Here is a 14,788-nt window from a genome sequence, read left to right on the forward strand (position 1 = left end):
GAAGAACATGATCCTTTTAGGGTTTCTGATCCCTTCTCTGTGGTTTTAGTGCATGCATGCGCAGGAACTTTGGACTTGGCCCCATTTCAGACTTGCCTTTTCTGGGAAATTTCTGAGTGAAACTGATCAATGCGATGGGATATGATTTTCATTGTTATACAACATAGAAGACGGAATGGAGGTGGGGAATAAGTCTTGCATTTTTGTTGGAGTGATTTTATTTTCAGGCTTGGAAATATCTTCCTTTATTTTGAAGGAATTTTCCTGAATTTCCTGAGTATATTTATGGAATGAAACTGAAGCTAGATAGAACATGACAACTTCGAGTCATGTGACGCAAGAATTTTGTCTGGATTTGGTAAGGAATTGTTGTAATTTGCTCATAAGGGTTATTATACTGTGTGGACAAGTCCAGGAAACTACTCGTATTGCAAAGGGATTGATTCTACCTGAGCTCTGTGATAAATGTAGAAATGTTTCACAGGATCAAGAGATATACAGAACTGAAAAATTCTACATTCATGTCGATGGAATTTCCTGGATGTGGTTTTGAAATTTGTCAAAATCTTATTTGTCGGAGGTTGTAATGTAAACATACATGCATCTTTTTCACCATCAGTTCCTAGAATTCTGAGTTACAAGAAATGGGCATGTCATGAAATGGAAATAAAGGATTAAATGTGATCTTGCAAACTGTGGTGGCTGACTATTTACAAGTTTTACAACAAATCTTGTGATTGATCACCAAGGAAATATATGACCCGAGAATTTATTTGTATAAGCAGAGAATCCTGTCCAGAAGGATATCTTGTGGATGAAAGGCTTAGGGCATTGAGGAGATATCCTCTTTGCAGATGAACTAGAGAAATATGAGACTACTTAATAGCTTCTATAAGTCTATGTTCAAATCTCGGACCTTTATTTGTCATGTTGGAGTGACTGTATTCACTTTGAATAAGATTTGGAGTCGTAGGATCCCAAGGGAATGTCTTATGTGCACCATCTTCAGCTTGTGATAGTGGACGGTGATTGGGAATATGTCTGTGAAATGACGACAGAGCCAGTTCGCTACAAGAAACATGTTGTAAGCATATCGCCGTGATGTTGATAGTAATGACGAATGTGATTGTGATGGAGATGTTCTTATTCAGGTTTTTTTTTAACTGTATCTTGCAGCCAGAGGCAGAATTGCACTCAATTTACATTAAAAAAGAGAACGTGGCAAGCATTTAAATTCATTATAAAATGTCATGTGAATGATAATGATGGTGAAGATTTGTAATGATATTGATGAGGAGGAGGAGGAGGAGGAAGAGGAGGAGGAGGGGGAGGGAGTGATGATGGTGATGGTAAATGGCCTGTTATACAGTGTGTCCCAGAAACAAGAACAAGACCATAATTCACTTTCAGTTAAGTTTTTTTTTTTGCTGTCGTGATAACAGATTTGCTTCATGAGATGCACATGAATGGAAAGATGTGCTTCTCTTTCATTTGAGGCAAATTTCAATGTTCATATTGCAGGCATGACTGAGTCAGAGCAATGGAGAGTGGTGCAACCAAATTTTCATTTTGAGTGAAAATTTTCTTGCTTTTTCTGCAAAATATTTGGAGAATAAAGTTCATAACTTATATATCCATCTTTTCTTCTTTCATATGAGACCTTATGTGTAAAATATGAATGACAAAAAAATTCACGAAAAACATGCTCCATTTCTACCTATTTGAAGGATTGTTGAAAAACAACAATTTCGTTTTCCCACCAAAGCAGTAGACAATTATGCTAACAAGACAGTGAATGTATCTAGTGAGTGAGATCCTGTGGTTGGCTTGAATGTTTTGTGAGTTCTGGCCCCCGTCTTACAAAGAGTTACGATCAATCGCAACTCTTCGTAAGACGGGGCCCTGAACTAGAAAGTTGCTTGAAATGATTAGATGAGGCAGGGGCTGCAGAATGTTGCATGTGGGGTTGCCCACTTTTAAAAAGAAAATTTCGAGCCAAAAAAGGGCTCCCCCTTCTTTAAAAAGTGATGTGCCCCTTCAAACATCAATCTGCCATGTTGTATTGGACATTTTTATATGCTTTAAATATCACTTTATAAGGAAATGAATCCATGAATGAAAACTTTTTTCTTTCTATCATTCAAAACATTGAAGCTTAAGACAAAAGTAAAAGAAGATATTCTGCATGTTATGAGCATGGGTCATATGATGATACCTCAACATTCACCTTAGTATGCAGTGTTCATCACAATTATTTTTGCATTGTTGGTTGGATAGAAATAGAATGTCTATTCTGACATTGTACCTGACCATGTAGGAATCCAGTAGAAGGCTAAGAAGCTTGTTTGTAGCCTTCATATGTCAACTCAAAATGAGATGTTGATGTCTTGTATAATGGTTCCATGCTGATTTGCTTTAATTCAATTGATATGAGGTCATCATTACAGAGGTCGATGTCGAGGTCATATTCCATATTTAGTATTGTCTGATGGCCCTGTTCAGACAGGAGGAAATCGGTAGAACATTAATCATTAATGGAAGCTAGTTTGATCGCTTGGTTCAACCTGGCTGCTAAGGGTTGACCTGACCAAAAAAATGTATTTATGGAATTTCGTAGGCAAGTGTAGGGTCACAGCATTGAACCAATTATTCACTAGGTGTGAAGGCCTCCAAGACCAAAGGCCAAGAAGACTGATTTTCCCCAGAAATTCTCCTTCTGTTTTGCTTATTTAAGAATCTAGAGATCATGTAGTCAGAAGCCAGACAAAGGAAAATGAAACCCAAAGTTGGAAAAATCAAATTTTATCTACAATGTGGATTGAGAAGAGCAATTAACAGAAAAGTTGTTCCTCAAAATCGATTTCAAAATGAGAAAGTTATGAGTTTGAACAATCTTTCTCTGGTGATCATTATACATGTTGATCCAGAATTGCAGGTACCAGTCTTCATATGATTTGTAGACAAACTTTCATATTTTCAAAAGCTGAAGGTGTTGGCCAAATATGTGCACTAAGTTTTAATCATTTATTTATTTATCATTATTTTCATCAGCTGGAATCTGTGGGGCATCCCCTTATAGCAGCATAATTTCTTATATGTGGGATGTGATAAAAACAAAGCTCTTGACAAAAAGACAAAAAGAAAGTTGCCCAAAGATCCAAGTAATCGATGAAGGTTGGAATTACACATAGCAAAAGGCAGTCTAAACGTGATCTTTATGAAAAACAAAATCTTTGAAAAATACTTTTAAAATTTTTTAAATAAATTTCCTTGAAAAATATGTTTATTTCTACATCTGTTGATATATAGTTTATATTCTCTGATTTACATGTTTTCACAATTTTTTTTTTCAAGGAACTTAGCTACCAGGATCCCCTTCTCTTTTAAAATAATTAGAGCTTAATTCCACAAACCGATTATAATATATGCACATCCTGGTCTGTATGCAAATGAGGGGACTGATGATGTCACAATTTATTTTGTATTTTGGAATTTTCTCCTCATTGTCCTGTAAAACATAGTAGAATTTCTCCCTGAATATGTGGAAGTACCATTGTTTTAACACTTTATGGTTCATTCAAGTTGGTCTTTATTGTCAGTTCTGTTAACATTTAAATATTTTTTATTCAAACATTAAAAAAACAAAAGAAATAGTGAGTGATAGACATCATTGACTTTCTCATTATTTGCATGTCACTGAGATTTGCATATAATTTTTTGTGAAAAATAAGTCCAAATTTAAAATGTCAGAAGTCTCTTATTTTACATCCGATTTTGATGAAATTTTCAGCATTATGGGTTAACCCTAACCCTATGGATTGATTTGTCTCTCTTGATTAAAATCAACATTTTTCCGGAGTGGACTTGACATTAATGGCTTTGACTACTCCAATACCCCTTTCATAAACCCAATTATGCGGCTAATAGCAGCATAATTTGGTCATAAAATTGGAGGAGGACAAGAGTAATCCGCATTATTTTGATGCTGCTATTATCCGCATAATAGCAGCATCGGGACAAGATTTTGAGTTTATGAACGCATTTCCAAATAATGCGGATAATTGCCATGGTGCGGTCACAAGGTCACCCTTTTCCAACACAACCGCATTGGAGGGGGCGTGTCCAGTTGTCATGACGATTATCCGCCTTTTTCAGGACGAGCGCTCGTAAAAATAATGCGGCTTATTTTCGGAGTTTGTGAACGCAATTTTTATTGAATTATCCGCATTACTTTTAGGCGGCTAATTGGAGGATAGGTTTATGAAAAGGGTATCGATCAAGCTTACAGGACAGCCAACTGTCAAGCAGATGACAATCAATACTTCAACAGCTCCCTCTTTGGTCAAATTATAGCATTATTCCAAAACTCAGCACTTGCAACAAGTTCTTCTTGTATAAGCTTCTAGACAGTATTGTTGAGATTAATAATCTCCATGAACTTGACTAAAAAAAAACTTTTAAAGAGAATACATTGAGTGTGAGAATAATATTGAGCAAAGGTTTAATTTCATTCTTAAATAGAAGGAAACCCTCTCAAAGAAAAGTTAACGGGTGTGAGGTTGAAAAAATCAATAGTAAGACAGTGGTCAGCAGTAAGACAATTTGAATTTTTTTAATGAATATACTATCGAAGTATCAAGAACTTTCTTCAAAAATGTGTGATCATGATGTCACATGTTAAAAAATTTTGTTCAATTCTATTTAATTAAAAACAACTCCCCCTTTGATGAAAAGTATATTTTAAAAGAGTTAGAACACCTCTTTTTTGCACATTCTATTGTACAAGCTCTTTGTTAACCCTATATTACATGTCCTGTCATAGAGAACACCTGATTTACCAATACACTTCATAAATAAAACAATTTAAATGAAGTACATGTATGTATAGGGAAGTTATTTATGTGCAACATCACACATCCATGATCCTGGTTGCATTGCCATCGGATGAATTTCTGAACATAAGTGATCACAACATTCAGTTCCTCATAATTTTCTTCTTGGCCCATTCTATTTTCACACAAGCTAACTTGTTTTTAACTCCCAAGGTTTCATTTCTTTTGAAGGTCCTTCTCTGGAAAACACAATATAATAATCATAATAATGATTATGATGGATTCTTTTAAAGCGCAAACATCCATCGGGCATGACGCTCATGCATGGCGCTATGTACAATCATAAAAATAAAGCACATAAATACATGGAAAGCATTAGAACAGTCTACTACACCAATTGAAAAATTGTTAAACAATGACACGAAGACTCTCCACCCCCCCCCCCCCCCCGTCATAATCGATTTGTTGAGGTCTTTTTTGTCATCATATTCATTGTAATCTTCCTTTAATCCCATTTATCAAACATCTAATTTTTGAGTTGATTGATGGTACTTGTCCTGAGCCTTAAGTCTGAATTGGTCTTGGCCATCAATGAGTACTTACTTTTGTCATTTCTGTAGTTATTTGCTTGTCACCCTTATGAATGTTATTTTATATTCTGATTAATGAAATTAAAACTTGCATCATTGACTTAGGCATGTCATTTTAGGTTTGTTACTTTATTTATATTTTTATAAACTTGTAAATTCTTTGAAACCTATATAAGCAGAAAATATTTCCATTTATATTATAAAGGGTTTTATAGGAAAATTTCATGTTTCGAAACGGGGATCTTGCGAACAGGGCGGGGCGGCTTGTGAAGGTAACTTTTATCATTTGGAGTATCTAGCGAACTGAAAATTAGGTCTGAAGAAGGAGGTCATCAAAGTGGTACATCCCCATACCACCAATATATGTGAGTGCCCCCCCCCCCCGGTTGATGCCTTTTTACAGCTATTTGTTTCATCATTCAATAATGAATGATGATTTATTTATCGTTTATTTCCTCATTTATTCAAGTCGTTGGTTGATCATATATTCATTTATTGATTAATATCATTTCTGTGGAACCAAATCATTTTTATGTTGGGCAGACTCTTCCATTTTTTGGTAACAGTAAACAAAATGATCAATGTACCTGGCCCAAATTAGACCCCTCCCTCCTTTTGAATGGTACTTTAACAATAGATATAGGGTATTATCCTCTACAATTATCAACTAGTCTGAAATATTCACAGTATGTTAGGGACATCCCCAATAAATAAAGAAGTCTGTATAGATTGCTTACACTAAAATTTCTTTTGTAGGGCTAAAATGATTTTTTTTAAAGGCATACACAATTTCACTCCTTGTTTGTTTTTTTTTTGGGGGGGGAGTGGTAGGAGGTATACCAATTTTTTGTCCTTTTCTAAGATATTGTATAAGATTTATGAGATATTCCATATGTGATTCCCCTCTCTGATATCTAATCATCATCATCTAGATATTTCACCTGTACTGATACTTTGGAATTTAAATCTAAAGATGAATTTGGATTTTCTGCATTCATCAATAATGTGAAAAAAGGAGGAATTATTGATCATTGACCCTGGAGTATTTGAATAGAGTCTGATTTTGGAGACTAAGTGTCCTCACATGGGGTGTCATGGATGGGTAGTAATGAAAAGAAACATAATAGTTTGGTCAAGCCATTGATAAGGAATGTCATTGATATATGTCTCATACAGGTGAATATGTTCATACCAAAGAAAAATAAGCATTTTATTTTAATAGATTATTATGGAAATGGGAAGAGTGTCATCTGAATCCTTCCTGCAGTATTGCTTAATTGCCTCAATCATGTCATGTATGTACTTCAGGGAATGTCTGATATGTTTATACTGTTATTAGGATATATATATATATATTTTTGTTTTTTAAGGAAATAGATTTAAAAAAAACTAGGAATTTACCCAGAGTGGAATTTACAGTCCTATAAACACAGAAATTTGTGGATTTGGAACCACAAAGATAAGAATATAAGAACAAAAAAATATATGTTTAAAGAAAAACAAATGCAGAATGATAACATAGTCTTATGATATCAAGGAATTCTAGACACACTTTTTGAAATTTGATATCTCTGCTGTGTAGTGATGTTGCTAAGTAGTAGAGTGAAGTTTTTGACTCTGGCAACTTACCAATTGTAGGTTATGATCAGCTTAAAGGGGAAGTTCACCCTGACAAAAAGTTTATTGTAAAAATAGCAGAAAAAATAATAAAAAATATTGCCGAAGGTTTGAAAAAAATTCATCAAATAATCAAAAAGTTATTAGAATTTCAATTATTTGATTTGTGACGTCATATGCGAGCAGCATTCCTACATAGCAAATGGTAAAAAATCAATGAAATGTCATTTTCTCAGAAAATTTAAAATGGTTTTCACTGTAACTTTTGTATATCAATAGACAAATCATTTCACACCTGATCATGAAAAGAAAACAAAATTAAGTCATCAGGAACCATACAAAATTTGAAATTCATACATTTTATATTACATAACACATGGGGCAGCTGCTCGTTTATGACGTCACAAATCCAAAATTTTGAACTCTAATTACTTTCTTACTCTTTAACGGATTTTCCTCAAACCTTCACCAATATTTTTTACTATTTTTTCTGCTATTTTTACAACAAAGTTTTCTTCAGGGTGAACTTCCCCTTTAAGAGCAGTGCGTTACAGCTTCTTGTTGCTATATGATGACTTGTCAGTTTCAAGTTTGCTTATACCTCTGCATTGAGCAATGAACATGACCAGATATATGAGTATAACAGTCATGATCACATAATGACCATCAAATAACATAAAATTTATGTTTTTATAAAACTTGAACGAATGTCGCTGTGGTTTAGCCTAACAATACATTTAATGGGGGTTGGCATTGGTCATATTTCTTTTCATATTCTTCATTGATAAAACTTTTTTAAAAGCTTCTTAACTTAAACTGGCTTAAAGAGTATTTTTTTAGGGCTATTAAAGGGTCATGATGCAGCTCCTATTTTTTCTACTTACTCAATGCTTTGAATACATGGGACCTGTTCATATGGCCCTATTGACCCATGTAGGAATGAAAGTAGGTTACGCTGTATGAACACACTCCAAGCCAACAAAGCAAGCACTCGTTAAGCTACCCATCTATTGTGTGTGTGTGGGAGAGTGTGAAATGAAAGCCTGAATACGCATAGTTCATCGGCAAGGAAGTGGCGTTCGTAGCGACGACAGCCAGCGGTGGCTTTTGTACGGAGAACCTTACGCAGCCAGCCAGCCAGCATGCGAGGGAGCGATGACTGGATTTGAATGGCCCTAGGCCTATGATTCAATCTTGGATGTGTTTACTGGGTAGCAGTTATGACAGCATGCAGTGTTCTACTGGGAGAATTATTTGAAATGGAATCTCTTTAACTGGATTATAATCTGGATTACCTCACAATTTATAACACTGGTAAGTCATTATCATTTCATCTTACTCCCCCCCCCTTGAGCATTGACACTATCAGATTAAAAATCAGAATATTAATTATTATGATTATTAATAAGTGTAACATGTGTATGCTGTATACATATCCCTCGGTGTCATGATGGTATATCTAATATTCTGCTCAAGTTGTAATTTTCATATTTTCTTTTTGCACTCATTGACTTGTCTATGGTATATATACATATATATAGAAATACATATAATTACATGAAGTGGCCTTCGATAATATGCATTGGCCAAGGCTGTGAGAATTGTGACCAAGTAATAATCATCTTATTGATTTAGCTGTTATTGATTGGAGTAGTCATTTTATTGTGCATGCTAAACACTGTCGTGGAAGTTCTACATTGCAAGCCAATGAGTTAATGACTGTATACAACAGATACAGATGAAATGTCATTAAAACCAAGGTTTACCCTCAGAGAAAATTGACTTGTTGACATGCTTTACAACTAGAATTTGTAATGAGGTGGTCTAATTTTGATAGATTACAGTCATTGCACCTCACTATTTAATTTCCTCCATGTTCGTGATCTTGTTTTGTCATTTGTTTTTTTTATTGGTGTTTTCTTGTTTGATTTTTTTTATATTGTCCTTGTTTTTTGTACTTCTTTGCTTTATTGATGATTTAATACTTTACATCACCAGTAATAAATTCGAAATTTTGATTAAATTGCTTTATTTGAGCTAGATTACCAAATCCAGCTCTCTACATACTTTATTTAAGACAGAAATTCAGGGATGAGCCCACGTTAAAAAAAACCCCTATAGATATTTGAGGGAAAAGGAGACAAATCAAACTAGCATAACACTGATAATTTAATCAAAGTTGAGTGTAAAATAAGTTACTTAAGACATTTTAAAGTTTCGCTTATTTTCCCCAACAGTTATGCATATGTAGGTAGCACTGCTATAGCCGGGTTGTATCCTCAGCTGTTAGTATTTATATAATGTTCACAATGTCACTCATTCACTATTTTGTATTTTATTGTTAGAGTAATTCATAATTAGTTCATTTTTTTCAGACAATAGAAATATAGTCTTCAAATCACAGTAGGTTACAGCGATAGCAATACCACCTATTAGGGGGAAATCAAACTTTGTCTCACATTGTAGCAAGAAGAAAATAAAATATGCATATTTCGTTTAATAAATATACAAAATAAACAGTGAATGGGAGACATTATTTAATACCTCATTTGCATACCTACCAGGATTTGAAACAGTTTTGTGAGATTAAGGGAAACTTTAAATTGTCATTTTTCTTATATTTTTTATCCAATTTGGATGAAATTTTCTTTTTATACTAGTTTGATTCTTCTCCAATTTATTCAAATCACCTTTTTTACTGGGGTAGACTTGCCCTTTAAGATTTATGAGAGAAATTTGATAAATTTGTTATCTTTTCTAAAACATGTGCAACAAAACAGGTGGGACCAGAAACCTTTCTAACAACAGACTGAGCGTATCCTAAAATAGATAAAATGTTCTGGTCATTTAAAACTAGGCAGTAGAGCTCCTTATGATGATATGTACTTCCTAGCCGAGATACCTCACTGGTAGAAGGGCCCTTGGACTTACTACCTTCTTCTTGGTATAGCATTGTCTCTACTTAAAAACATTCTTACCCTACTTAGTGGGATATTTCCTTTCCACTGTTCTATTAATGAGTTACTATAAGGGGCAGTTGACGTGAGATGATTATGGAAAGCTGTTAAAGTCGAACCCCGCCCTCGTATTAATTTTGGTTTCAAAGAGGCTTAAAATATATGAAGTACATGCATAATGTATTTATGAAAGTTTGAGTAAATTTGAATTTAAGAAAACATGAAATTTAAGTGTATGGGTATAAACAAATAAATGAATAGGACTGTTAGTTTTCTGTGTCTAAAGAGGGTAAAATTGTTAACAGAGGTATTGTTTGAAGCAAATTTGTGCAACGATAGATACCCACTATCATATTGAATTGTGGTGTAATAGTTGAAAATGAGAGGAACAGATCTTAGGAAATATTTTGGTTACAATTTTAATTGACATAAGATTTATATGGAAAGTAATCCAGTGCCTATTGTTTTTAATTATTAATATAATATTCTGTTCTTGACGTTTTTAATCAGCAAGACAAAAAAAATTCAACCCGTCTGACATGGTGTGATGAACCTTCGCTGATGCAGATATTGTAAAGATTTAATGTCTACACTCTTGAAGGGGTGTACAAATATGGAGATTAGACAGTGTTCTTTGTTGGGATATTGCACCTTTCATATGGGAAGGCAAGAAAGTCTTGATCAAACAAGATGGTTGATTAAAGTAGACAAAAGCTGGATTCCAAAGAATAGTTTTCTCTATCACAATTGTAGCTTCTGTTTGGCATTAACAAAGTTTCTTCCAGCAATATGAGCCCATCCTTTATTAGTGGTCTGGATTGTGTATATAGGCTCAAGGAAAGCAAGTTGTATCAGATGTGGAATACAACTGTTTTTTCTCATAAGATTTATTTCAAGAGTTAGTTGTTATTTATTTATTTGTACATTTTTTTAAATTCATTTATATATCTATTCATTTATGTTTTAAATCATACATTTATTTGGGACAGGATATTGTTTATTTGAATATTATTTGTTATTAATTCCATATCATCTTTAGTTCTGTTACTATCCATTCATTCATTCATTCATTCATACATTCACACACCCACTCACTCACTCACTCACTCACTCATTCATTCATTCATTCATTCTGTGAATTATTGTCTCCTCCAAAGTTTTCCTTTTTTTGGGGGGGGGTCATTTAAATATACAGCTACATTTGAGAAAACCGTTGATTAAAAAATGAACTAATCGATTTTGTGTAGGCCTACTACTCAATGGTTTCTCTACAGTTGTTTCTTTTTTTTGGGGGGGGGGTCCATTTTATTTGAACTACTGTACATGAGATCATTCATTATGACCTTGACCTAGACCATTGATTTTAGACTGAACTAGTTTAGGGTGTTTCCCTTTTAAACCCCCATCCCTTCACTCAGCAGGCCTGAATCCAAATATCTTCTCATGGATTAGTGCGCACTCCTATTCATGCACGCTTGATACTCCGAATGCATACGTGTGCTTCTGAATCGTAGAGAAAGTTTATGAGAAAATTGTTGCATATATGAATATGTTAATGAAATCATGAAAAGTGTCACTATAGATTAAAAATAATTTTATTCGGTTCTTGATAGGTTCTCCTTATTAAACTATAATTATTTTTCATGATATTTTACCATTTGTATTATGCCAATGTTGTGGTAAGACTCCCCAAAGGTGAATGTTGCTGTTCCAATTCATTACTCAATTTAAAGCAGTAGGATAAGAAATAAACATGTTTTATCTGATATATCTTGCAATATTTCATGAAAATTTGTTTTGATCATATGATAAGGTGCCAAATCAAATTTAAATATGTTGGTATTATGAATTTTTTGTTATAAAGCCATTTCTCAATCATAGAATGGGCTGAAAATGTCAGGATATACCTCTGTCTATAGCTTTCTGATATCAAATCACTGCACTTGTATTTTTTTTCTCTAAGTTAAATTTTTATAAAGAAAAATGAAAACATTACTGAGAGAGGGCATTAGATACATAAAAAAGTCCATTTCAAATTGTTCCAAAGAATCAAGTTTTGAACGCCATATTACTAGGTGGTTTTAGACTGCCTCGAGGTTCGTCAGTTCCAGGTATTTTGGCAATGTGAAAGCAAATTACGTGTAATATCCCCGAAAGAAAATACCCACTAAATAGTAGGTACTTGGCAAAATTACGAGAACTTTCGCGGGAATGTTTCCAAGGTCGCAGGTATTTTGGCAATGTGACAGCAATTTACGTGAACTTTAAGCCAAGCGTGTAGTTGGACGCGGGCGCCGTGGGTGGCTGCTGAGCTACATGTAGTGGTTTTGAATCTCGCGTCTTGCCTGCTTATCAGACCATACTGCGCATGCTCCTAACTTCAGGAATTTATCCCGAAGGATTATGTTTCGGGGCGGTGTGAATGCAGGAATAATTAATGGGTGTTTTTTAGCCTAAAAAAGTTCTCGTAATTGAACGGGGATTCTTATATGATCGAGGCGGTTTGAAACCACCTAATGTTAAAGTTCAAGTCCACCTCAGAAAAATGTTGATTTGAATCAATAGAGAAAAATCAGACAGGCACAATGCTGAAAATTTCATCAAAATCGGATGTAAAATAAGAAAGTTATGACATTTCAAAGTTTCGCTTATTTTCAACAAAATAGTTATATGAACGAGCCAGTTACATCCAAATAAGAGAGTCGATGATGTCACTCACTATTTCTTTTGTTTTTTATTGTTTGAATTGTACAATATTTCAATTTTTACGAATTTGACAATTAGGACCTCCTTGCCTGAAGCACAAAATGTTAAAATAATGCAATTCCACGTGTTTATGGAGGAATGAAACTTCATTTTACATGACAATGACGAGAAAATCAAAATATTTCATATAATAAAATACAAAAGAAATAGTGAGTGAGTGATGTCATCAACTCTCTCATTTGGATGTAACTGGCTCGTTCATATAACTATTTTGTTGAAAATAAGCGAAACTTTAAAATGCCATAACTTTCTTATTTTACATCCGATTTTGATGAAATTTTCAGTGTTGTGCTTGTTGAATTTTTCTCTTTTTATTCAAATCAAGTTTTTGTTGGGATGGACTTGTCCTTTAAAGTTTGAAATGTTCAATCAGGCCTGTGTTCAATGTTATGGGTATTCACATGATTCACACTTCCCTCAGTTTTACTAAATTGCTTTGAGGGCAGTTGATGAGGAAGTTCTGAATATAATCCTATGTATTAATCCCATTTCTATTCATTCCTACCCCAGTTCGTAACAACATATGAGAATAAAAATTGTAAATTAGTTTGCATTTACACTCCGCAGTCTATTTAGTTACCATATGCTGCGCAATAAAAGCAATGTTAAAAATTGTATACATTGTTCACTATATGAACATTACAGTAGTTGATGAACAGTGTAAGCAACCCTGCTTGATCTATTGAGAATAAAATATTGAAAATTGAACGTTGTCGTATAAGATTTTAAACACTTTTAAACCATTTTAAACGAATGTAGCATTATAATCGTAAACAGCTTTGTATACATTTATTTTTTGACGTTACTCCTATGTGTTTAAGATCGCATGCTCGATCTGTAATGAAAATCATAAGTCAGAAATAATTGGAACCAGTGGGATTCAAACCTGCCATCTACTATGTGAACTTTACAGCAGTTGTTTAGCTGTGTAAGCAACCTTTTATTGAGAATTAAATATTAGAAATTAATTAATTAAACAGCTTAATTTCTTTAGAATTAAACAGCATTGTACAACAATTATAAACAGCGTTTTTGCTGTGTATAAAAGTAATGAGAAGGTTTCACACCTTGAGAGTGCCTCAAGGTTTGAACATTAGTTTGAATCACTCAAAGTGATTGTATACAAAGACCTTCACATGAACTATCATCATGTGCTCATACTCTTCCTTAAAGGGGAAGTATTTACCGATATCAAGTTAGTCGGGGTTAAAACGTGAGAACTTGAGAAGAACAGGTAATAGAGATTTCAAGCAATTCCGACCCAAAACAAGATGATTATTATTAATATGAAACAGGTGCAATCAGTCAAACAGATTGAAGATTTGTTTTGTGATGCGCTTGGCAAGCCCCACTTAATTTGGCCTTTGCTATTCAACAACCCCCCCCCAAAAAAAAGAGATCTGCCATAGACAATTTTTTTTTTTTTATTTATTTATTTATTTGTTCATTATTTATTTATTTATTTATTTATTTGTTTGTCTATTTATTTATTTATTTGGTTTTTTTTTGTTTGTTTATTTATTTGTTTATTCAGAGTGGAGATTTTATTCTTAGTTTGGTTTAATCTGTAAGAAAATATTTTTTTAATTAATTCAAAAGAGAAGGATATAAAATGACTTTAAAGCAAAACTGCAGCAACAAAAAAAGCATGAACAAAAATGTCAAATTTTGTTTTTTAGAATCACAAAACTACTATATTTGTGTTTAAGCAGACACCCTTGCACACATTTTTTAGAATATTTTGATTTGTCACATAATAAGCTATTCACAGTATTTCCATTCGCATTCTGGCAATAATTTACCACTAAACAAGTTTAAACTGTGTAAAACATGTCCCTTATTAAGGAATTCAAATTAGACAAATAAATTATGGGACAAAATCGCTTAAAAATGTATCCTAAATACGAGTGAAGATAATCCAGAAATCTTTATTTCCTTGTATTTTGCCTCTATCTTAAAGAAATACTTTCTTTATATTTTTGCATTTTGACACCCTAATGTGTAAGCCATCTTTATCACATATCTA

General features: G+C 33.5%; 1 protein-coding gene across 3 annotated transcripts in view; it reads left to right on the forward strand.

Moving 5' to 3' along the window:
* The first annotated feature begins 8,001 nt into the window (after window positions 1-8,001).
* LOC121407591 (serine/arginine repetitive matrix protein 2-like) overlaps window positions 8,002-14,788 on the forward strand; it is a 61,245-nt gene continuing 54,458 nt past the window's right edge. For 2 of the 3 annotated variants that reach the window (XM_041598736.1, XM_041598737.1), the window contains exon 1: window positions 8,002-8,353. The gene's annotated coding sequence lies outside the window, so the exon portion shown is untranslated. The remainder of the gene's footprint in view (window positions 8,354-14,788) is intronic. The other variant, XM_041598738.1, reaches the window with a different exon arrangement.

This window comes from Lytechinus variegatus, chromosome 2 (assembly GCF_018143015.1).
Source record: "Lytechinus variegatus isolate NC3 chromosome 2, Lvar_3.0, whole genome shotgun sequence".
NCBI classification, from domain to species: Eukaryota; Metazoa; Echinodermata; class Echinoidea; order Temnopleuroida; family Toxopneustidae; genus Lytechinus; species Lytechinus variegatus.